At 40.1% G+C, this 25,899-nt stretch overlaps 2 pseudogenes; both read right to left on the reverse strand.

The window, feature by feature from the left end:
- Nucleotides 1-11,828: 11,828 nt before the first annotated feature.
- LOC129357335 (nuclear factor 7, ovary-like) lies at nucleotides 11,829-15,051 on the reverse strand (annotated as a pseudogene).
- An 8,066-nt stretch (nucleotides 15,052-23,117) lies between these two features.
- On the reverse strand, nucleotides 23,118-25,899 carry LOC129357333 (nuclear factor 7, brain-like; annotated as a pseudogene).

Here is a 25,899-nt window from a genome sequence, read left to right on the forward strand (position 1 = left end):
AATGTTACAATAAGCATCTCACCCAGAAATCAAAAGTCCACAAAATGACAAATAGAAGATACCTGCAATGAGTTGAAAGAAATTCAAAAATGCATTTTTGGGAATCACTCACTCAGCACAGAGAGATTCGACTTCTCTGTTGTAAGCAAAGCTTTTAAGATTATGTATTCCATAAATTTACATATTATGAATTAGAAGGTGTGTTTTCCCTATTTGGGGGCTTTCTTATGTTAATTTTATTATCTCGTGCTAAAGAGCCCCAAAGGCAGATGTATGGATTGTCAAACTGGGTCTTTGCCGTACCAGGCGTCTCCTGCAAACCCTCCCTAGACCAAAATTTATGACCTGGGCCTGTTTTGGTTTTCTGCCTCAGTGATTGAACTAGAACGTGTTTGTGTTTTACTGAAACAAAATCTAATGCTAAAAAATTGTAAATGTACGTTTGAATTTTAAAACTAACTAATTCAAAACATTCTGTTTAATGCTTAAGGAAATTTCTTAATACGTTTTGATTATATTTTGTAAAGGACTTCTATAGTTTTTAATGTTTGCCTGAACTCTTCAACTCTGAGTAAAGAATTTATTGTCTTGATAGCAAATACGCTCCCTGTCTGAAACCCTCCTTAGGGAGTACAAGACTGCCTTCTCCTTAGAAATGTATGTAAGTTCAAAGAATCACCAGTTGTTTTAGTTTGGATCTTTATCTAAGTTTGTCTAAACGTAAGGTTAGCCTGTGTACTATTGTGCTAATTTAAAATTATATTTCAACAAAACACATGTTGGTTTTATATAAAAAAAGTTTCATTTAAAGAGGAATTTAAAGGCAGTACTTAAAAGAAATGTATAATTTTATGTCTTCGTGTCATGAGGTAGATCTCAGCTGGCTGGTGAGAGAAAAAGTAGATCTTGGTCTGAAAAAGTTTGAACTCCCCTGATGTACCTGATAAGTACAAATCTTTTTGTTGCATCTGGATAATGCCAACAGGAAAGATTGTTTAGTTTTAAAATGTTGGTAAATGTATCTTGTGCGATTTGGGATTACATGAAGCAATGCTTGATTAAACAAAGGTGCTACTGTTCCTTATATTTTTAGTAAGTGTTCCAATGAGTTTTACAATAAGCGTTTGTTCGGGTTTCTTTCTTAGACTTGTACTCTATTGATCCCTTGGGAAGACTCCCTCAGGAAATTAAAGTTACCAGCAGCTCACAGGCAAAAAAGTGTCACACAGTAAGTATATGCAAAAGAATACAAAAAAATACAAATTAAATACAAGGTACACAGTAAATGTAATAAGAATATAAATACAAAACAAAGAATATAAATACAACACAAAAGGAAAATATAGCAATTTGGTGGATAGATTGACCAGTGATGATATTGCACTATATGGTTAGGCCTGATAAGTGTGAATATTTCCAGAAAAGTACAAGGGGTCACTACTCCTTCTTCCCTCTGTCCTGTGTCACCTCCGACCCCCCAGTGAGGAGTTGTACAGTCTGAAGGCGTGGGGGACAAAGGAGTTCTTGAATCTATTGGTCCGGCACTTGGGAAGCAGCAGTCTGTCACTGAACCGGCTCCTCTGGCTGCTGATGACAGCGTGTAGAGGGTGGCTGCTATCGTCCATGATGTCCAGCAGTTTGTTCAGTGTCCTCCTCTCTGCCACCGTCACCAGAGAGTCCAGCTTCATGCCGACCACAGAGCCGGCACGCCTGATCAGTTGTCCAGTCTGGACGTATCCTTCTTGGATGTGCTGCCTCCCCAGCCACCACGGTGTAGAAGAGGACACTGGCGATCACAGACTGTAGTAGAACATCCACAGCAGTTTGCTGCAGATGTTAAAGGACCGCAGTCTCCTCAGGAAGTACATCCTGTACAGGTGGCTGGTGTGTTTTGACCAATCCAGTTTGGTCAAACACACCACGAGTTTCTCTAACATATCAAACATTTCAGGCTGGAACGAATGTCCTTATTAATGTCCAGCAAGAGTGTTAGGTAAAGATCCAACATATTGGTCCTTCGTATGCGGTACTCAAAATATTTGCGGTGTTTCTGGCTGGCAGTGGGGAATTCCAGAAAAGCCCGACAGACAGACAGACAGACAGACAGATATCTGTGTTTCCATCAGAAGAGCCCATGTCAAAACAACAACCAGGATCCACTGTTGGCTGGTCCAAAAAGACACAAGTCCCCAGACGGATAGAATCAGGCGGCATTTTACACTCCAGATAAAGAAGCAAATTACCTTTTATTAAATATCTTTACTTCTTAAAGAAAGACATAGATAGATAGACGACACTGTGTGTTGGTGGAACGTCGAAGACATAAGTAGTGTAGTAGTAATGGTTAACGTACTTCAGCGTCTTGCCAGTGTCTGGGGTTGAAATCCAGAGCACTCTGATAACCTTTTTGATTTTTTTTCATTTTGCCACCAGGGATCATCTGTAATGATCCTAAATGGCAAATATACAAGATAAATGGACGATAAGCCTCAAATACAACCGTGATAGCCAGCAGGATGAGAACGGGAACATTAAGTCAGATAAGGACCATTTGAAAACGAGTAGCATATTTCTCTGTTGGCAAAGTGATCTAGGCAGCTGACTCAGCCGAGAGAACTGGGTTCAATTCCCTCTAAACTACAAAAAAGAAGTGTTCCTTTATGGACACAACTTTTTCTAAGATGTGTCAATGATCCCTGGTGGCAAGGCACTTTTGACATCCCGGTGTTATGCTGAGAAAAGCATGCCTGCCGAGAATTGCATCTCTACTGCCTTCGCCATGTGACATGCAACTTGACAGTACAGCTAACTCTTCCTGATAACAAGACTCTGAGGAACGTTGGTCTTTGTCCACAGGTTTATTGAAACCAAGGGAGTGTGAAACTAAACACACAAAACTGGATACATCACTTTACATTCTTACAATACACGTTCAAAATATCTAACACCACCTCACAGACTGGAAATAATGTAAAACTAAGATAAACAGTGATATTAAACATAACATACCCATAATGGTTCGTCAGGGCAAAGATGATTGCAGATTGAAGTGGATTCACTGAACACATGCATAACATAAAAACTAACTCAGCTTGGCTTGCAAGCCGAAGTCACGTGACATGCAGCTGGGCTACACGTCTTAAAGGGGAAAGCCCCCCTCACATAGACACCAACAGAAACTCCCACAACCTACAGCTGACACCCCACCAAAAAAATCCAGCAGATAGTCTGATTGGTTAGTGCTACGTTAGTGCAGATTTGTGCCACTGAAACTGTCATTTGTGCAGCTTTCGTTGTTGAGATATTAAAAATTATTCTTTAGGTCATCCAGAGTTCACCATCCACCCATGATGCCTTTTGTCAGTGCTTATGCTGTACTTTCTGTGACAGCTCTGCATTTCAAAATGTCGTCATGGATGACGGTGACAACCCACTCTTGCAGCTTGTGAAATTCATTTCATTTTTCATTCATTCATTTATTTTTTTGGTAAATCCATAGCTACAGATGGTGTGACCCCGAAGACCTACTTGCAGAGGCTGATCTGCTTAGTTCAATGGTTACAAAAACACAGTTGAGGTCTGGTGCCCACCAAATTGATGCACAGTGCAATATTTCCACTATTATTGGGAAGACAATGAGAAACGTATCAAGCGTTTACCTCTCAAAACACTGCTCTTCACAATACTGCCACCTAACAAAGGAATGACCAGGGAAGTACTATTTGTTTTACCTGACATTTCTGTCCTGAAGGATTCTGGCATGACTCAGCTTGGCACTTCAGTAGAAAAAGGACTCCTCCTTCCACAGTCTCCCTGTCTCCGACCACTGGAGAATGAATCAGAATGCCCATCTGAATTCAAAACAGTAGCCAGCAACTCAGGAAATGTTCTCTGTGCAGGAACTGTTACTCACCTACAGCTTTGGAGGAATACTATGGGTTGACACTGACCTTTCAAACCCAACAGAATTTGCTTTAGGTGAATTTCCCTCCACTATGGTTCCCCAAGGAAAAACACTAACTTTGAGAGCAGTCGTCGCTTTCAGGGGAAGCTTGACCAAAGATGGCCTTGGACATTACACTGCCTGCTGCCGGAGAGCTCCATCTGTGTGGGAGCTTTATGATGACCTTGCCAATATCACCAAGACAGTGTCTGAAACAAACAAAATACTTCCACATGCAGTGCTATACACAGCAGATCTGTGATAGAAAAAAGTTGGGGAGAAAGTTTGAAGACACCATCATGCCTTGTTTACATACCCCTGATCAGGATTTTAAATTTTTCTTTTTGCAAGTTCTTATGTGGAAAAGGATTTGATATTTTGAGTTTCAGTTGGGTAAATGTTTTCATATTTCTTTCTTCATAAATCTCAAAAGACAGGAGTTTTGTATTCAAAGAGGAGAAATTAATTTCCAATTGTCAATGTTTGTTGTTGTTTCAATTGTTAAAGTTCATTATTCAAATCAACACCGTTTCTTATTTGAATGTCAAATTATATTGCATTTTCAAACCAGCCACTTTCATGGTTCATTACTTCTCAATTGCCTCACAATGAAGATATTTGGGTGGGTCATAGCTAACCGTAAGGCACATGTATGCAAGTTCATGCATCACAAAAAAAGTGATAAATTACCAAAGATATTTTTCTTCTGTAACTGTATTGATGCCATGAATTCTTGCAAACAGTATCTTTTCTATAATAATTAATAACCTCAATTGCATAAAAACGACACCGAAAACGACGCAGGACAACTGGCGAAGAAATGAAACAGGGAGTACAGCATGAAGCAGGTGAAATTAATTGTCCCTAATTAGGTGAATGTGCTCTGTGAATCTTACAATCTGAAAGCACCAAATAAAGTAAGTAAGATTTCGTTGGTATATTTAGAAAATAGTAAGAATAACAATAATGGGGTCATCTCAAATTCTCATTTCTATAATATTATCCTTGCGTGACAAAGGACACATTTGTGGAATTACGTGGTTTTGTCGAGAGAGAATGAGGCTCTGAGTACAAAACTCATCCTGACGCTCACAAGAACAAAGTCGGAGGTTCAAAGATGGACCAAATATTGGTTTTCTTCGAGAATCCTGAGGCTATGCAGAAACCTTGTCAAAAGTAAAGCTAAGAGTGTCACCTCCATATTCTCAGAAAGTCTTTGAGATATTTACCCTAAATTGGACTCTTTGGTTGTGTCTTTTAAAGACACTTAAGCCCCCACGCCAAGGCAAGGCAGAGTCCATGTGGGGGATTTTTTGTTTGAAGTTTTTTTGGTATTTTTTTGTAAGTTTTTGACTTTAAAAAAAATGAACGTCTTTTTTAAGCACACTTCAAACTCAAGCAAAAACACAATAATGACAACTATCCAAGAAAAGTAAAAGAAACACACTATTGAACAGTTAGCTAGGAACGGTGAAAAACTATTGAAAAGGTAGCAAGTGAAAAATAAACCATGAAACTCAAGGCCCATGAGACGCCATCTTTTCTTCTGAAATGCTTCTCGGTGTTCTTACAGGAATGTCCTGTTCTAGCATTCTTTACATACATGTCGTACGCATCATTTCTGGAAATGCTTTGGTCAAGGTTTATGTTTGCCTCCTCGGCAGCAGACCATGGTTGCCGAACTCCAGCAGGATAGGTTCGAGGTTTGGATCTAACCATCGGTGGAACACCATCTTGGTCTTCAATCTCTTGCACGTCCTCGATTGGCTGCTCCTATGGTGCTTTGATGAGACTCTTTGGTTTGGAAGGGACTTGCAGTCTGTAAGGAATGTCCTTTAGCTTACACACAAGGAAGTTGAACACTTTCGGCAGGTTGAACTGTGACAGTATCTGCCACTGTTGTACGAGAGCCTGGCTGACGTGAAGACTTAGGTCTTGCAAGAGATTCTGCAGCTGATTGTAGTCGACACAATCGCCATTCATGATCATGCCGACGCAGTTCACAAAGGTCAAGACGTTGAGGTGCAGCGTTCCCTTGATTTTATTAGGAATCCTCTGAAGTACTGCTTCCATCCACAACATGCCGTGGTCACAGTACTTCTCAAGATCCCTTGAATAGCTCAAGGAACGCCGCTCCACCTCTGTGCAGACTTGAAGGGTTGCCGATGCCACCTTGGAAAGTTTCACGTTGTATCCGTCAGATTCAAGCACAACATAGTCTCGGCAGTTCCAGAAAAGTTTATGGGACCCACGCACATCCCGAAACTTAATGTGGGGGAAGAACCTCAACTTTTCTGACATGAAACTCCTAGCCATCTTGATCCACTCACAGTCCAGATTATGCAAAAACCGCCTTAGAAATCAACTCATTACTTGCCAGAATAACACTTAAACTCCTCCACTCTCAAAAATCCGCGCTCTCCAATCCCGCACACCTGCTCCGAGCGCCCCTGGCGGCTGGGTCCTATTCAGCATCCCTGAATAGGATTAGGACAGACACACGGAGAAATCATGGAGGCAAGACCCCCGAACCTCAGGACAGTACATGACGAAATGCCACTTTTGACGTCCTTTTTCGTCCTGTGCGGAGCCGTCGGTGAGTTAACGTTTTCTCTGCTTGTTTTCTCTCGAGCTACTTTTCTTGGTAGCGGGCAGAAGTTACTTTGAATTGGCACAGCTGAACTGACCAGAACCGCACTGATTAACATTTCATACCGTGTTATGCTGGCTCAGTCCAGCCAATTTCAAAATCCTTTTTTTTCTGGTTATTTTTCTTTATAAAGGTCTGAACTTTTGTGTTTACTCGACAAGATGGATCTCTAGTAATAAATCCTGTGACACTTGTTGACTGTACCTCAGTGGTATGCCAATTCCTCTGATGAAAAAACTAAATAAAATTTGGGTTGTTTTTACATGATGGTCTACGTTTGTACTGGCCCAGACTTATCAAAAAATATAATTCAATACATTTATGTCTGTTTTTATTAAAAAAATGTTTACAGTCGATTCAACACTGTTTTCCTGGATTGAATCGTATCGGCCAATACATATCTGATCTCAGATATCTTTTCACTTCTATATAAGAAGTGAAAAGAGTGTATCAGTGCAAACAAGATCCACGCCAGCCATGTTTAGTCTGCTTTAGTCAAAATCTTTTTCATCTCCCTACAAAGTTGGGTCAGTTTAGGAAGGTGTGAATCAAACCAATCAGTTCACCAAAGATGCAATCAAATTGAGGTCTTGGTTTTTTCATTCACACCATAACAACGTACTTTTTGGGATAATAAATATGAGTCAAATGGGAAAAGTTGCATTTGGGAACAAAATAAAACTGAGGTAGGAAAATAATAAAACATCATTCTTAGGGCCCTACATGCAAGTCATTGTGCGATGTTGAGTTCATTAGTAAATAGGAAGCCTGCTTCTTGGCAAAGTAACTTTTGTTGCATGTTGTTCCTCTCCTTGACATCTGTTTTCCCTCTGCATTAACAGACCATGACAGATAATTTTCCTGTTTAGTTTCTGCTGTGACAGTAACACCAGAACCTTCTTTTGTGTCTTTTTAATTCAGCAGGTGTAAGTAGTAACCAGGTGAACTGCTCCCTAACATTCAAATTCTCCTAAGAAAGATGCCAGTTGTTCTTAAGAATCTGCAGCTGAGAGAAGGACCTCTTCAGCTGATCATTTTTATGCCACTTCACAACTTCACATCACCAGGGACTCACTACGTCACTGTAGCATGTCAGTGTAATGTGACCAAATCCGATAAACGTAAAGGTTGTGTGTACATTTGCTGTACAACTCTGCCTTAAGTTTCAGATCTTCAGAGGAAGCGCCGACTCTCCAGTGTTATAAATTCATATAGCAACCACATTTGCTTTGTCAGTGGCTACAGGAGACAAAGCGCAGCCTTCCTCTGCTCTCTCCAGTTTTTATGACTCTCTTCTCTCTCCATTTGCTGTTTTTTGTCTCTGTTTCACCTGCAGATCCCCCTCCCACTACCGCCTCCCCATTCGCTATTCGTCCGGAACTGGAATGGACGTGAACCGCCGACGAGCCCTGTTCACCTCCCCCACCCAGGTGAACAGCGTGTCATGGACGGAGGCCATTGAGGCCAGTGAGGCCCCGGTCCATGAGAGCAAGCTGGGCACCATAAACGGCGGGGCAGTGGGCAGCGTTCTCGTCCTAGTCCTGCTGATCCGTGGGGTAGCTTGTTATTATTCAAAAGAGGGCAGATGTGCCTTTAAAACGCATACCTACTTTTCTGTTTAAGATCAGCTGTTTACTGTCATGCCTTACAGTTTAAAAAGGACACATGTTATAAGTTTGTTACTAGGAAAAGCAACTAACTTTTCATGGAGATAAGTGGTGGTAGATTTTGTCTTCTGTTCTTTCGTTTGCAATAAAAAACGTCATGGTTTCACTTCAACGTCTCCTGGAGTCCTGCTTTCAGAGAACTAGTTTTGAATCTCTTTTATAATTTCATTTTTTTTTAATGTGTGTAAGGAGTGGCTCAGAGCTTCAGAGTGTAGAGTTTATATTTAGGTGCCACAAACCTTCAGGTGAGTTTGAGTTTTATAAGGTGAATCTTCTTCCTTTGTTATGTAGTCGATAAAAAACCCAACAAAATTTTATTTAATTACAGCTTCCCTTGACAGTTTCTCAATCTGTGGCTCACGGACCCCTAAAGGATCATTAGTGTCAGTCCTGCTGTACAGGACAGAGATAACAGGACCACAAAAGTCTATTGAAGTCATTCATTTCTCATTAAAGAATTTCTAAATGTGAACAGGGTCAGTAGTAAGCAGTCGTCGTTGCAGTGCCAGTGTGTGTGTCCGTGTGTTGGTAAATAAGGTTTAGAAGGACATTTCGTCAGAATACACACCACACTAGAAGGACATTTTGAATTAACAGGACATTAGCCGTGTCCTGCTAATTTTGACTAAAATCTAAAAACGTAGAAATGTTTCTATTGGTCCATTAAAGCAAAGATAAAAAAGCAAGATAAACGTTTAATTCACATAAACCTGATTTGTGTATAAACTGTGTATCACCACAGTGCCCCCTTTGGCAGGTTTGTGTAATAGCAAGACCTCATGAATATTCACGCAAGGTCTGATTCTGATTGGTTGTCTGCTGGAATGTCCTGCTAATATATTACAATGTCCTTCTAATTCATGTGTTTGCTCATTACACTGGGGATGATTTGGCAGTATGATTACTTTGTGCTATAAGCCTGAATATTTTATAAAAGTTAGTTGGAATCCTAAACCCAAACTTCTGACCAACCTTGGAATTTATGTGGCACATAATATACAGAAATTTATATTTTGACCAAATATTGCTAATTTGAAATATGAAAAATAAATGTGTGGAATATGTGCATGGATTAAAAGATATATAAACCATAAGAGAGACATTTTTTTTTACCAAACTACTTTTGCACTCCACTGCTAACATTTTGTTGATTCTGGTCTGTTCTGTATCCCCAGAGCCAGAACCAAACATTTTAATGCAGATTTTAGCTTCAATGCACACAAAATCTTGAATAAACTTCCAGAAATTCCATTTTTTTCTCGCTAAAGAATTTATAAATATGAAAGGGTCTAAAAAGCCAGCAGTCTTCATGCAGTGGCAGTGTCTGTGTGTGTGTGTGTGTGTGTGTGTGTGTGTGTGTGTGTGTGTGCGTCACTTATCTTGAATGTCTCTTCTCTTCCTCCTGCTGTCGACGTCGTTGCAGTGAAATCCTCCCCGTCTCTCTCCTCCGGCTCCCTGTCAGTCCAACTGGTTCTGGTCTTGGATCTTTGGGTCGTCCAGATCGTCCCTCAGTCGATGTCCATGCGTCACTTATCTTGAACGTCTCTTCTCTTCCTCCTGCTGTCGACGTCGTTGCAGTGAAATCTTCCCTGTCTCTCTCCTCCTGCTCCCTGTCAGTCCAACTGGTTCTGGTCTTGGATCTTTGGGTCGTCCAGATCGTCCCTCAGTCGATGTCCATGTCGTCCACAGTTGAAAATCAATTCCACTTAAGTTTTGCTATCATAAATTTAGTCAATTTATGGTAATTTAATCCTGGCTATAGTTTTTTAAAACATTTTTAACACTATTTAAAACCTTGCATTAAGAAAATGCTTAAAATTGTTTTATACATGAACTGTAACCACTGATAGTTTTTTAAAGACCATAACTACTTAAAAGCATAAATATAACATAACTTAAACATCAGAGACCTGATAAGATGTGAAACAGCTCCACCTGGTGGAGATGTGTGGTAACAACAATCAGATTTCTGGAGGCTTGATATGAAGCAGAAGATAAAAGTAGCAGCTAATTAAATCACTGATGTCTGAAACACAAAGGTGCAAAAAAAATGCAAAAAATAAAAAACATAAAAACAAACCAGGAATAACTTTTCAACGGATTCAGAGCAAATCGATCAACATCACCAGCTGAAACTGACTTAATAGAAGAAATTACTGAAGCAACAGATAGTAAGAAATTATCTGTAGGGGTTTCATAGATCTACAGAAAGATTTTGACAATAAATCAAGATTTCTTAATTAAAATATCAGAATGTTATGGAGTAGTTTTGAACTGGATGAGGAGTTATTTAAAGAGCAGAAAACTACTTGTGTAAATGGGAGAAATTGAATCTGATTGTCTGCAGATTGTATGTGGGGAACCTCAAGGGTCAGAACTGGGACCAGAAGAACCAAACTGGAGTTTGGAGGAGGTTCTGCTATTTGACACAACAGTGAATGAATAAGAAATGATTTGATGCTCATTTGATGGATTCCATCACATTCTGAGTTTCAAACTGTGGATCCAAACTGAGACTCTAAAAAATGACAGGAAGTTCTGTAAATATAAACCACAATAAAACCTCAGAGAAGAAATGAATGGAAATAACATTTATTACAGTTCTGCAGTCATTTCATACATCATCTCCCTAAAGATGGAAAACAAATTATACAGAGATGAAAAGTACAAAACTTCTTCCTCTGTTTTGTTTCCAAACAAAAAACTAAAGTCAGACTAAAGAATCAGAAATGAAAGATTAACGCTGCCCTCCTGCAACAAGATTCAGTTTTCTGCTGCTTGAAAAAACAAGAAAACAAAGGAACCAGAAATTTTTCAATGGATTCAGAGCAAATCGATCAATCACCAACTGAAACTGAATTAATAGAAGAAATTACTGAAGCAACAGATAAACCTGCCCTAACTCCTGCCCCTGTTCTCATTGATAAAACTGACTGATGACAGACAGTTAAAAAACCATATGACCACCAACGTGACTCAAGACTTATCTAAACCCTACATATTTATACTGTGAGACACACCCACTTCCAAACTGAAATCAATTAACTAATTAGTGAATTATTAACCAAAAAACTTATTTAGAAAACAAAATCAACATTATAATTATAAATCAACTAGAAAAGAAACAAAATACACTAAATAATCTACATTCTAAACTTTAACTAAAAATAACAGAGAAATATCTCCAACACTGCAACAAGATTCAGTTTCTGCTGCTTCACAAACATCATGTAGAGTTTATCATTGTTCTGAAACCTTTATGCTAACAAACTGGATGATAATCTGGATTATGAAGCTCTGATGAACCAAAGTGTTTGGAACTGAACTGAACAGAAAGTCTCTAGAGCAGATTAAAATCTGCTGGGATTAACCATGGACAACATGGACTCAGATTATTATCACAAGATTTTCTGGTATTTACTGTATCATAAAAGTGATGATAGAAAGTATAAACACAGCATTGATCAGGGGAATAGTCAAAGCAACACTAATAAACACTTAGCAGGAAGTGAAAAGGTCATTTCAGATTCATTCAGTAGTTCAGTTTTATCACTCAGTAGCTAAAATAGACGCATTAATTAAACATGTTGACATTAATTTCTGCTGTCATGGGATCAATAGTTGGAAAGTCAGAGATGAAGAGTCTCCAGATGATCAGATCATCTCCAGTTTCCTCTTTAAAACACAGTTTCAATCTGATCAATAAGTTTGATTTGGATCATCAGAGCTGCTGCTTGATCACTGAGATCTTCATCGGTTCCATCTTTAAGGTTTTACTAATGGTTGAAGTATGGAAACATCTTGTGAGTGAAGGTGTGTGTGAAGGTGTGTATGTGTGTGTTAGTATCCAGATCAGAGAAGGACAGCTTTCCTCTGTCCCAGTCCAGATTCACTCTGATCCTCTGGAGATTCTTCTGGACTGAGAGACGAGTGGGAGGAGCTGGTGGAGAATATGCTGAGTATTTACCTTGATAGAACCATATAACCAACAATCCAGACTCTATGATTCCCTTCCTCTGGACAGATTCTTCTATCACACCAAGGCTCCAGCCTTTACTGTTTCCAACATCAACATCCCAGCTGTGGTTCCCTGAGTTAAAACCATCAGAACTCAGAACAGCGTAATCAAATCTCTCTGGATTATCAGGAAGCTGCTGATCCTCTCCTCTAGTCGAACTGGTCAGATCTTTAGTCAGATGGAGTTCTTTACTAGCCGTGTTTGGGTCCAGAACCAGAGGAGTGTAGGTCACCATGGTCTCCATGTTGCTCCAGATGTTGAAGGCTAGGTTGCCCAGATGTGTGGCCTGCTCTATCAGAGCTCCTGGGGGCAGCTGTGGATCCTCCAGCAGGGGGCAGCGCTGGACTCTTTCCACTGCAGCCTTGTAGTTGTGCAGGAATGAGACGTCTTCAGCTCTCAGCTCCTCCTCTGTGGCTCTGACTGTGTCTGAAAGAGCTGCTATCTCTCTGCTCAGAGCCTCCATCTTCTCCTTCATCATCCCTCTCTTCTGCTCCTCTTCCTCCCTCAGTGCAGCCAGCCTGGCCTCCTCTTCCTCTGCTAGAAACTGATGAAGCTGCTTAAACTGCTCCCTAATCTGCCTCTCTGTGTGTTGGGCCTGGACCTTCAGGTGTTCTGCTGTCTGATCAACTCCTCCTGAACTTTCTTCCTGAGCTCCAGCTTCTTCTTTAAAGGCTCCAGAGTTTCCTGAAGCTTCTTCTTGTGTTGCTGAGCAGCTTCATCAATGGGTCTGAATCTGTGATTGGTGTGTTTTTCTGAATCTCTGCAGATGAGACACACTGGCTGCTGATGGTCCAGACAGAAGAGTTTGAGTTTCTCAGAGTGCAGACTGCAGAGATCCTCTGAAGCTCTCTGCTCTCTCTGCTGTAAGAAAGTCTCACACAGATTCTTCAGAGCCAGATTACGTGGTGGATCTTTGATGACTGATATCGTCTTACAAACTGGACACTCTCTTACAGGTTTCTCTTTCCACCACTTTTGCAGACACTCCTTACAGAAGCTGTGGCTGCATGACAGAAGAACCGGATCCTTAAATATCTCCTGACAGACCGGACAGCAGAGATCATCGTCTGATCTGGAAGCCATTTTGTCTCAGAGTGAAGTTGAAACCACAGCAGACAGAACGTCAAACCAGGAAGTCAGTTTCTCTCCTGTAGAAACTTTCTGAACTTACTTCAACTTTGATCTGCTTGTTGTTCCTCCTGCAGCAGTCTGTGTTCCAGTGTCTAGTTGCTCAGTTCTCTCTCTGTTCTCCTTGTTCAGTTTGATTTCAGTCGGAGACGAAGGCAGGTGTCAGAGTTCATCCTCAGGGTGTTTACTCAATCAGTTTTTATCTCAACTGTTTCCTGCTCATTTTTTCCAAGACTTCCTGTTGGAATTCCAGTCTGGAGGCAGAGATGTGGCGCCCTCTGGAGGATTTTCTGTACATCTGCAGTTTCACAAAAACAACAATACTGGTGATGATGGTAGTTTTTGGTGTTGAGTAAAATTCTCCTGGCAAAAAAAAAAAAAATCAGAAATGTTTTGACTCAAATTTGATCAATTCTGTGAAATTTCTTTTTCAAACTGAAACTTTAAATCCAAATACTGTGAATGAAAACCAAAATAAAATATATCAGATAATAATAATAATAAATAAAATAAATAAACAGTAGAAGAAATATCCTCTATTGATACCTGATGATTCTCCTCCACCAAGCTGGCAAACAGCGACACAGACATTACTCTCTATTAAAGCCGACTGACTGGTTGCTAGTTGAACATCTGAGAAAAAGAGTTCAATGTTAATTCACTTATTTCATACTGATTTAGTGGCTTCTAATATTTTGGTTCAGGTGATTTCTGTTTGTTGCCATAGATTGATCAATAACATTTGTGTTATGAGATTTTCTCTTGGTGCCATTTTATAGCACAATCAATAATTATATCACTACTTTTGAAAAAGCTTTTTATATTAGATATGAATAAAAATTGCTTCTGTAATTTTGTTCTTTAAATTGTGCCTTTGTCTCTTTAAGAACCTGATGCTCTTTCCAACTCCACCTTCAGGAAATCACCCCAACATGGCTCCTCTATTAACCCTTTAGCAACATTTTTACCAGCGTTGAAATGAGAATTAGCTCCTATAATGAGCTCAGCGGATACAAGCTCCACCAGGTGTTTGCTAACTGCTGTATGTAGATAAACTCTGTCTAGATTTTATTTTTCTGTTAATATATTGAGACAAAATAATGTTTCTGGGAAATTGGAGTAGATAATTTTTACTTCAAGATGCTAAAGCCAAATCCAAAAATAATCATCATGATGTTCAGGTAGAATATCGACATCTACAGTAATGGCTCCTTCCTTTCTAAGAAGCACATCAGTCTGGATCGCATCAAAAGCCACCAGTTTGCAGAATTAATAAACACATTCACAGTAAAGCTTTTAGTTCTTCATCAATAATAAAAACCTCACTGTACTTCAGGATATTCATGATCAATATCATTTCTTGCTGATCAATACTGAAGTAATTGATGCTGTATTCAGATTCAACAGCTGTGATTCAAATCTTGGATTCCTTAAAATAATTCATCAATCTAATGTATTCATGTTAAACTCAGAAGTACATTGAGGCGTCATTATCCAGGATATTTTTATCGTTTTAATAGTTTTCCAAGACACAGACACACAGTGAACAGTTTGACTCCCTCTAACTAAAGTTACAGAGCCACTAATGTGACGAGAAGCAGTTGATACAAACAAAAAAGAAAAGGTCATTACTTTAACTATACAGTTGGTGTCAGGCTCCGATGAATGATCCATTTCTTCCAGCATCTGTTGTATTTATAAGTGGCAAGTCTTAATGAAAAGGTCAGTCTCTCCATTCTGTGAATTCCTCAATTATGTCCTTCCAGTCCGACATGATGGTGGTTCCACATCAAGCCACCTGCGAGTTTACAGCTTTCTTTGCAGCTGCTAATAGCATCAACAGGTGATTTCTATCAGACGTCTTCAGTTCTGGGTAAATTACCAGGAAAACCCACAGGAAACCCACAGCGTCAATTTAAGCCCATTTTAATATGGATTTTCTTTCATGACTTCTGACCAGTAGGGGGCGATCTTAATACATTCCCAGGAACATGAAAATGTCCTGCAGACACATTCCCACAGTTCCTCCAGCATTTTGCCTTTTCAGCGTCGTTACAATGTTTGCTTTTAATATCAGGTGCAACAAAAACTCATCATGAATTTCCAGGAAAATTCCTTCCAGGCTGGAACTTGAGGTGTGAATCACAGAATTGCATATATTTAACCAAAACATCATCCGTTATCCATATTTTGGCTTCTTTTTCCCATTTAACCTGAAGATATGTTGTTACATTTCCTCTCTGCTTGTAGACATGAGTTGCAGGAGCCAGATACATTACTACTCTGGACTTAAGTAAAGGATACTGGCAGGTGGCACTGGCACCAGAAGCCCGCAAGCTGACTGCATTCAGAACACCATTTGGTATGTATCATTTTAAAGTGATGCCATTTGGCCTGCAGGGAGCGCCTGCCACCTTTCAAAGACTTATGGATCATGTTTTGAGGGATGTCTAGTTTTTCAGCAGCTTACTTGGATGATGTGGTTGTGTTCAGTCATACTGGAAAGACCACATGTCCCATTTAAAACAAGTGTTAGCATGCATTAGAGCAGCAAATTGAGCTACTGTGAGCTTATGGAGAGTGGGGAGGAAATGTAATGAAGGTCTTCATTATGTGTGTGAAAACATTTTAAATGTATTGAATTGTTTACTTAGATTGGCTTACCTCAGTTCTTTCCTTATAAGGATTCTGGGAGAGACCAAATATAGAGGGGGAGCAAAGCACTGTGACTTTTAGAATTTATTAATTGGATTGATATTTATGAGAGTATTTTTAGAAATGAAATGATTGCTATGAAATGAAGTGTTTAATATTATGTGAAGATGTATTGTCTTGTTTGTGTATATGTATTTTGTTTTATCCTGCTTTTTGGGGGCTGTGAATTGGTGCAGCCAGGGACTATAAAAGCTGACAGGTTGCCCACATGTGGGTGTGGCTGCTGTGGGAATGCATTTTCCCCTTTGTATGCAGGATTGTTGTTTCAATGTTGGTGATTAAACACCTGGTTGGTCTGCACTGCATCTCTCTGCCTCAAGACTCCTATTTTAAAGCCTGCCGCTAAGGGTCATTCTAACACTTCACTATGTTTTATAGAAAAATGTCCCATTTTCATAAGCCAAAAACAAATCCTTTTAACAAACCATGCACCTGCTGCACTGTTTCAGAAAGTTATAAATCACGTCATGTTAAAGGACAACCAAATATTTAGAAACATCACATACTTTTAAATAAATCTCGTCACATTTGGACCAATTACTGAATCTGCTGCATTTTTAACAGAATTATAGACATTAACTGACATATCATGAACACATGTTTAAATTGAACAAAATTGTTCAATATTTTTATTTATATTTGCCATGGCTCTGCAACTGACTGTGGCCACTGACATCTGGTCCTTGTTAGTGAGAAGGCTGACATTGCATGCTGTTCACCAGTGCACTGTATTCTGGTGGGTAACTTGACTCTGCAGCTGTGAGTCTTCCAGATGTGCATCAGTGAGGCATGTTCTGTGTTGGTTCTTCATGAAGTTCATATCAGAAAATGCTGATTCACAGAGAAAGGTTGAACCAAACCGGCTGGCAGCCTTCAAAGCTGCTGTGCGAACACCGCGTACTTCTCTGTGTCAACAAGGCACCAAAAGTTTGGTGCAGACCTGTGGGCTTTGAGGAGGAGCTCATTTTGCAATGTTATGATTTCAATCTCCACCTGTCCAGCATCCAAGCTGAACATTGCACTAAGTTGCTCAGCAAAGCAAGTTGTGTTCACATTCATGAAAGGATTGGAAATAAATGACACACACGTCTCAAGCTGATCAAGCCATAAAACCTATTCTCAAACTCCTGCCCAAGTCTGTTTATGACTTCACAGAACTTTTCTGCAACTATTTCAAATGTCTTAGATGCAGAAGTGTTGTCTTTCAGCACAGACTGCACAGAGGGAAAGTGCACCACCTTTTTTCTCTGTAAATGACATGTGAAAATGTTGCCTTTAAATGAATTTAAAGCACTTATCATATCAATGACAGTCTTGTCTTTGCCTTGCAGCTCGTAGTTCAAGTGATTCAGTTTCCCAGTAATGTCCGTCAAAAATGCCAGGTCAAGTCTCCACGCTGTGTCCTCCAGCAGTGAGACATCTTCACCTCGGGACTGCATGAACTCTTTGATTTCATCCAAAAGTGACAAAAAACCAATTAAAACTCGCCCCCTGCTGAGCCATCTGATGTCGGTGTGTAGCAGCAAGTCACCATATTCAGCTGACATCTCCTCCAATAGCAACTTGAAAATTCGGTGCTGTTTTGCTTTGGATCGGATGCTATTTATCATTTTTACAATGGGACTCATCACACGCTCAAAGCCGATCACTTTTGCACATAATGGCTGCTGGTGAATGACAGTGATGATGCAGAAATGTGGGAAAGTCTGGGTCACCTTGACAGTGAGCGATGAAACCTGTATGTCGGCCGATCATAGCAGTTCCCCCGTCTGTAGTCAACGCTACCAGCTTTTCCATCGGCACCTTTCTGTGTATGAAAAACTCCGTCACCGTTTTAACAATGTCAGCTCCCCTTGTGGTTGTCTTTAAGGGGAGTAACGTCAGGAGTTCCTCTCTGGTGGAAAAATCTCCAAAGACCATCCGGACGAAAATCAATAGCTGCGCTGTACTGCTGCTGTCCACGGACTCGTCGCACTGGATGCTAAACCACCTGCACCTCGCCAGATCCTGATCCAGCTGATCAGCCAAGTTACCAGACATAACTGACACTCGTCTAGCATCGTAGAGGCCCCAGTTGTACGTCAGAGAGAGTGGAGATCAGATCGGCTCCATTTTTCTCAACCTTGAGAACAGTGTTAGCAATAATAATCACTGCTTCTTTGACAACTTCTCCGTCTGAAAATGCCTTCTTCTTCTTTATCAGAAAATGCGTAGCTCTAAACGAGGCTTCCGTTGTTTTTTGGGACTTTTTTGTTGGTCTTTTGAAAAAAACAACGACTGTTGCCTCCCAAAGCTGCCTTGAGCTCCCGGGGTTTTTCTGTCCGCAATGCGCTTCCGGTGGGTAGTTAGCATTGTAGCTTTTATGACATGTAGTGAAGTGTCTCCACATTGTGCCGCTTCGCCACAGTCGCCCCGCAAATAAGACACACACAGGTTCCCTTCACACACAGTTGTAAAAAAGAACTCCTCCTCCCATTCGTTTTTAAAATGAGAAGTTTTCCTTCTTTTTTCTGCCATTTTTGGGGGGAAGGAAACTGCATTCACCGATTACCTTCGCGGAACTCCTAGCATACTTTTCACGACCGCTGATTGGCTCGCGCAATACTGCACTTTGAACTAGATGAGGTCAGAGGTCACCAAAGCTTAAATAATAATAATATATATATACATATAATTAACATATTTTTATAGATAGACATTTTAATGTGTATATATAAACACAAATAAAATAAAAATAATAACTGAATAAAATGAATTTTTAGACTGAGGGCAGCTCAGTAGTGAGTTGTGCTATTTTTAGAACTGCACCAAGTTGGTGACCCCTGGGTCAGAGCTCGTCTTGTTTCTCCTTTCTGTAACAGGGTCAGTGTTATTTCCCATGTGCTGTATTTCTAAAGATTTTAACATCTTTTAAATGTTTTTCTTTTTTCTTATAGGAGGACCACATAATTAACTTTCCTCTCAGAACAGTTTTTGCTGCGTCCCATAAAATACAGGGAGAAATATCCTCTGTGTTGTTGTGGTCCATGTCGTCTTTAAACTCTCTTTCTACCAAGCTGCCAAATTTAGTGTCATTTAATAAACTATTATTAAACCTCCACAGGGTTTCTTTGCCATCATTATCAGATGAAGTGTCATAAACTCCCTGCATGATCCGATATCTCACCCCATGTCACCATGTATTATTCTGTTATCAACATTTTAATGAAGAATAATCTAATCCTGATCTGATGAGAATAAGAGAAATGGAGTATTTTTATCTTGGGCTGTAAGTTCCTCCATACATCCACCATCACTAGTTCTTTAATCAGACTTTTGATGTTTATTGTTTCTGTCTGAGACTTTGTAATTTTGCCAGATGAGTCCAGAAAATGGGTAAACTTCGGTCCCTGGCCAAATTTTTTATCCAGCCAGCCGAGCTTGTCCAAGTTATAATGAAAACCCGTGGATGTGTAAAAACCTATTCATTTCCCTTTCCCCTGCAGTACCCTCGGTTCCCGATAGATGGCGCACTAGTCTAGACACATTGATCTTTGTTGGAGTGCATTTTTCCAGCTGCCATTTTTCCCCCTTCGGTAAAAATGAGCGGACCAGAGAAAGGAAAAGTGGACGCTGATTGCCGAGTGTTTAAAAAGTGGTGGACAACAAAATATTGTTTTACTGATGTCCGATCAACGGCTTTATGTCTGATATGCCAAAAAACGTTTGCAGTTTTCAAAAAGTACAATATCAGCCGTCACTTCGCCACAAAGCATGCTAACTACGCTAGCAAGCTGTCAACAACAGAACGGCAGTGACTGCTCAGAGGTTGGCAGCTAACTTACAGACTCAGCAACAATCTGCAATTCAAGAGTCAAGTACCAAGGCCAGTTTTCTGCTGGCATTGAAGTTAGCAAAAGCTATAGCAAGCCTTTCTCGAAGGCGAATTTTTGAAAGACTGCATGGTAGAGACAGCAGATCTCTTGTGTCCAGAAAGCAAGGCAAGTTTGAAAATTCAGCTTGTCACGCAGGACAGTGACTCGGCGTGTGAAACTGATTGATGAAGATTTAGTCAGCGAGTTAAACAAAAAGGCGAGTCCTTTAATTTATATTGACTAGCACTGGATGAAAGCAACGACATGAAAGACACTGCTCAGCTCCTAATGTTTATCAGAGGGATAAATGACAGTTTTGAGATAACTGAGGAGCTTTTAAGCATGGAATCACTGAAGGGGAAAACGCGAGGAGAGACTTATATGAACAGGTGTCTGCTGTCATCCAGAGAACGAATCTGCCTTGGAGTAAACTTGCCAGTGTCACCACGGATGGATCGCCAAATTTAACTGGATCGGGTTGCTGAAGAGAGTTCAAGATAAAGTGAAAGATGAAAACCCTGACCAGGATGTTATTTTTCTTCACTGCATCAAGAATCTCTGTGTAAGTCTGTATTGCAGCTTCATCATGTTGTGGATCCAGTTGAAAATCTTAACTTCATACGAGCAAAGGGACTTAATCACCGTCAGTTCATTACGTTCCTAGAGGAAACCGATGCGGATCACCAGGACTTACTTTACCACTCTCATGTCCGCTGGTTAAGTTGTGCCAACGAGTGTTGGAGCTCAAAGAGGAGATTCGTTCGTTTTTGGAGCAAATGGGGAAATCCGACAAATTCCCTGAGCTGAGCGATGAGGACTGGCTGAACGTTAAACTGCAGGGAAAGATCAGTTTGTGCACGACATGTACACAAATGTGAGAGCCTTCAAATCCAAGCCGATTTTATTCTCCTTATGTCAAACAAATGTTTCCCTCATTTATCCACACTGGCCATGCAGAAGGCCACACGAAACGTGAGGAAATACTGCAAATCACTGGACGACATGCACAGAGAATTCTGCCGTCGGTTCACTGAGTTTGAAAAATTGAAAAGTCACTTCAGCTGGTGTCCTGTCTCCTGTCACAAGACCCAAAACAGCACCGCATGAGGTGCAATTGGAGCTGATCGATCTCCAGTCTGACTCCGTCTCAAAAGAGAAGTTCAGATCTCTTAAACTGAACAACTTTTACGCTTCACTTAACAAAGCCACATTTCCAAACCTCAGGAGGATGGCGCAGAAGATGCTGGGTTTGTTTGGCTCGACCTACGCGTGATTAGACGTTCAGCGTCATGAACATCAACAAAACCCGTCACAGATCCCGGTTTACTGACCAACACCTCAGATCTACTCTGAGAATTGCCACAACGAAAACTCACTGCAGACTTTGATGCACTGGCAAAAAAAGGAAGAACTGTTCCCACTGAAATGATAGTTTCTCTACTGTGTTATGAGAAAAAATAGCAACTTTAACATTTACGCACAGCCGCAGTGCAGCAGCTTAATCAGCATGAATTCCTCCACCTCAGTTATTCGCTGCTCGGCCTCCTCAACTCTGTTCATCAAGTCTTTCAGGTCTGCAACAATGTCGTCCAGCCGTTTCCCCATCTCTGTTCTAAACTCAGACTTTGTTATGAGTCCTGACTGGTCAGTGTTTGGTTTTGTGGTTCGTCTGAACTTCTTTCAGCTCTGTAAGAATGTCGGCTCCCAAAGCTCCCATAGCTTCCTCTGCTGCTAGCTTGACATCTTCAGAGACCTCCTTCAATAAAACAAAGTTTTTAGGCTTTTTCTGGCTGAATTCCTCGTTTTTCTCTTGTTACTCCCTGACATGAAATGTAAATACTAAAAACAATGTTTTTTAGAATATAAGTTATTTGTCAGGGATAACTCGACCGGCCAGGAGCTCGAAATTCATGATGTCGCTCACTTCTCTGCCATCTAGAAGATCCATTATCCAGGATATTTAATGCTGCAATAAACATGTTAATAATGACTGATTATTGTGTCTGGGATGTTAACGTTGGCCCGATGTCAAACATTGTCTCCAGAAACCTTTGCATTAAACATCCCAGATACATTAAACAGTCAATAGTATTAAATAATATGTCAACATTAAATATTGGAGATAAAATTTAAACTGGGGACAGAGACTAAGCCTCAATCTTCAGGGATAATGTCCCGATATTAACGTCATCTCTTCTTCTGACTCACCTCAAAGGATTTACTTTTCCCGTTTTTTACTTTCTGCTTTATTCATATTATTTTAACAGCCTGAGAAAATCCCTGTAAAAATAATGGAAGAAATCAAAGTGGTTATTTGCCTCCCAGGAGATGAAGGGAACCGGATTCAGATGTAGTTTCCGGGTCATCTGGGTCTGAAGCAGCTTCACATCCGTTCAGCCGTTAATTCTCCGTTTTCTTCTCTCTGAATGTCGCGGCGTCTCTTCGGCCTCCATCGGCTCAGTGTGACGGAGCGACTCAGACTGAATCAGGTTCATTGATTCTATCAGCCTTTACTTGTAACATCAAAAATGCTTTTAAGTTGACAAAAACACACATTGGCTTAATGTGTTGCCTGAATATTATTTTAAAAGTATCGCATATTATTAATAGTTATATACAATAGTGTGTGAAGGACATTGTATAAAGAACAAGTTACTTTCTACCAAAAATCTATTTTTCTACAAAAACAAAATGATATTTCTTAGTTTACAAGTTGCAACATTTTGACTTTTGAATCTCAAAATTTCCAAAACTTAAACATTTTTGACTCTTCCACTCTCACAATAAATATATCTAAAACATTTCAAACTTATGTGTGAAATTGACTCTTTTAATTACTTTTAAAAAGTAATTTAATACAAATACAAACTCCTGTGCCTTTTGTGAGTCAAACATTAAAACATAACTTTAATTCCACTTTAATAAATGTTACATGGAAATATTTTGAAAACTGGATCTTGTGTAACAAAATAAATTCCACTTAAGTTTTGCTGTAATAAATTTAGTCAAATTATGATAATCTATTCCTTGTTAGTTTTTTAAAAGCCACAAATGTTTTTTTAAACATTAACACTTTTTAAAAACTTGCATTAGGAAATTGATTAAAATTGTTTTAAACATAAAACTGTAACCACTGTTACATTTTAAAAACCAGAATTACTTATAAGCATAAAATATAACAGTTAAACATCAGAGACCTGATAAGATGTGAAACAGCTCCACCTGGTGGAGATGTGTGGTAACAACAATCAGATTTCTGGAGGCTTGATATGAAGCAGAAGATAAAAGTAGCAGCTAATTAAATCACTTTGATGTCTGAAACACAAAGGTGCAACAATAATGTAAAAAATAAAAAAGTAATAAAAAAAGGAACCAGGAATAATTTTTCAATGGATTCAGAGCAAATCGATCAACATCACCAGCTGAAACTGACTTAATAGAAGAAATTACTGATGCAACAGATAAACCTGCCCTAACTCCTGCACCTGTTCTCATTGATAAAACTGACTGATGACAGACAGGTAAAAAAACCATATGACCACCAACGTAACTCAAGACTTATCTAAACCCTACATATTTATACTGTGAAACACACCCACTTCCCAAACTGAAATCAATTAACTAATTAAGTGAATTATTAACCAAAAAACTTATTTAGAAAACAAAATCAACATTATAATTATAAATCAACTAGAAAAACAAACAAAATACACTAAATAATCTACACTCTAAACTTTAACTAAAATAACAGAGAAATAGCTCCAACACTGCAACAAGATTCAGTTTCTGCTGCTTCACAAACATCATGTAGAGTTTATCATTGTTCTGAAACCTTTATGGTAACAAACTGGATGATAATCTGGATTATGAAGCTCTGATGAACCAAAGTGTTTGGAACTGAACTGAACAGAAAGTCTCTAGACCAGATTAAAATCTGCTGGGATTAACCATGGACAACATGGACTTGGATTATTATCACAGGATTTTCTGGTATTTACTGGATCATAAAAGTGATGATAGAAAGTATAAACACAGCATTGATCAGGGGAATAGTCAAAGCAACACTAATAAACACTTAGCAGGAAGTGAAAAGGTCATTTCAGATTCATTCAGTAGTTCAGTTTTATCACTCAGCAGCTAAAAATAGACACATTAATTAAACATGTTGACATTAATTTCTGCTGTCATGGAATCAATAGTTGGAAAGTCAGAGATGAAGAGTCTCCAGATGATCAGATCATCTCCAGTTTCCTCTTTAAAACTCACAGTTTCAATCTGATCAATAAGTTTTGATTTGGATCATCAGAGCTGCTGCTTGATCACTGAGATCTTCATCGGTTCCATCTTTAAGGTTTTATCAGTGTAGAAATATGGAAACATCTTGTGAGTGAAGGTGTGTGTGAAGGTGTGTATGTGTGTGTTAGTATCCAGATCAGAGAAGGACAGCTTTCCTCTGTCCCAGTCCAGATTCACTCTGATCCTCTGGAGATTCTTCTGGACTGAGAGACGAGTGAGAGAATCTGGTGGAGAACGTGCTGAATATTCACCTTCATAGAACCCAATAACCAAACATCCAGATTCTATGTCTCCCTTCCTCTGAACAGATTCTTCTAACACACCAAGGCTCCAGGCTTCAGTGTCTCCAACATCAACATCCCAGCTGTGGTTCCCTGAGTTAAAACCATCAGAACTCAGAACAGAACAGAAATAATCAAATCTCTCTGGATTATCAGGAAGCTGCTGTTCCTCTCCTGCAGTCAAACTGGTCAGATCTTCAGACAGATGGAGGTCTTTACCAGCCGTGTTTGGGTCCAGAACCAGAGGAGTGTAGGTCACCATGGTCTCCATGTTGCTCCAGATGTTGAAGGCCAGGTTGCCCAGATGTTTGGCCTGGTCTATCAGAGCTCCTGAGGGCAGCTGTGGATCCTCCAGCAGGGGCAGCGCTGGACTCTTTCCACTGCAGCCTTGTAGTTGTGCAGGAATGAGACGTCTTCAGCTCTCAGCTCCTCCTCTGTGGCCCTGACTGTGTCTGAAAGAGCTGCTATCTCTCTGCTCAGAGCCTCCATCTTCTCCTTCATCATCCCTCTCTTCTGCTCCTCTTCCTCCCTCAGTGCAGTCAGCCTGGCCTCCTCTTCCTCTGCTAGAAACTGATGAAGCTGCTTAAACTGCTCCATAATCTGCCTCTCTGTGTGTCGGGCCTGGACCTTCAGGTGTTCTGCTGTCTGATCAAACTCCTCCTGAACTTTCTTCCTGAGCTCCAGCTTCTTCTTTAAAGGCTCCAGAGTTTCCTGAAGCTTCTTCTTGTGTAGCTGAGCAGCTTCATCAATGGGTCTGAATCTGTGATTGGTGTGTTTTTCTGAATCTCTGCAGATGTGACACACGGGCTGCTGATGGTCCAGACAGAAGAGTTTGAGTTTCTCAGAGTGCAGATTGCAGAGATCCTCTGAAGCTCTCTGCTCTCTCTGCTGTAAGAAAGTCTCACACAGATTCTTCAGAGCCAGATTGTAAGGTGGATTATCTTTAGAAGATCTCCTTTTACAAACTGGACACTCTCTTCCTGGTTTCTCTCTCCAGTATTTCTGCAGACACTCCTTACAGAAGCTGTGGCTGCATGACAGAAGAACCGGATCCTTAAATATCTCCAGACAGACCGGACAGCAGAGATCATCGTCTGATCTGGAAGCCATTTTGTCTCAGAGTGAAGCTGAAACCACAGCAGACAGAACGTCAAACCAGGAAGTCAGTTTCTCTCCTGTAGAAACTTTCTGAACTTTGACTTTGATCTGCTTGTTGTCCCTCCTGCAGCAGTCTGTGTTCCAGTGTCTAGTTGCTCAGTTCTCTCTCTGTTCTCCTTGTTCAGTTTGATTTCAGTCGGAGACGAAGGCAGGTGTCAGAGTTCATCCTCAGGGTGTTTACTCACTCAG

The sequence above is a fragment of the Poeciliopsis prolifica genome, unplaced genomic scaffold, assembly GCF_027474105.1.
Source record: "Poeciliopsis prolifica strain line A6 unplaced genomic scaffold, Auburn_PproV2 SCAFFOLD237, whole genome shotgun sequence".
NCBI lineage: Eukaryota > Metazoa > Chordata > Actinopteri > Cyprinodontiformes > Poeciliidae > Poeciliopsis > Poeciliopsis prolifica.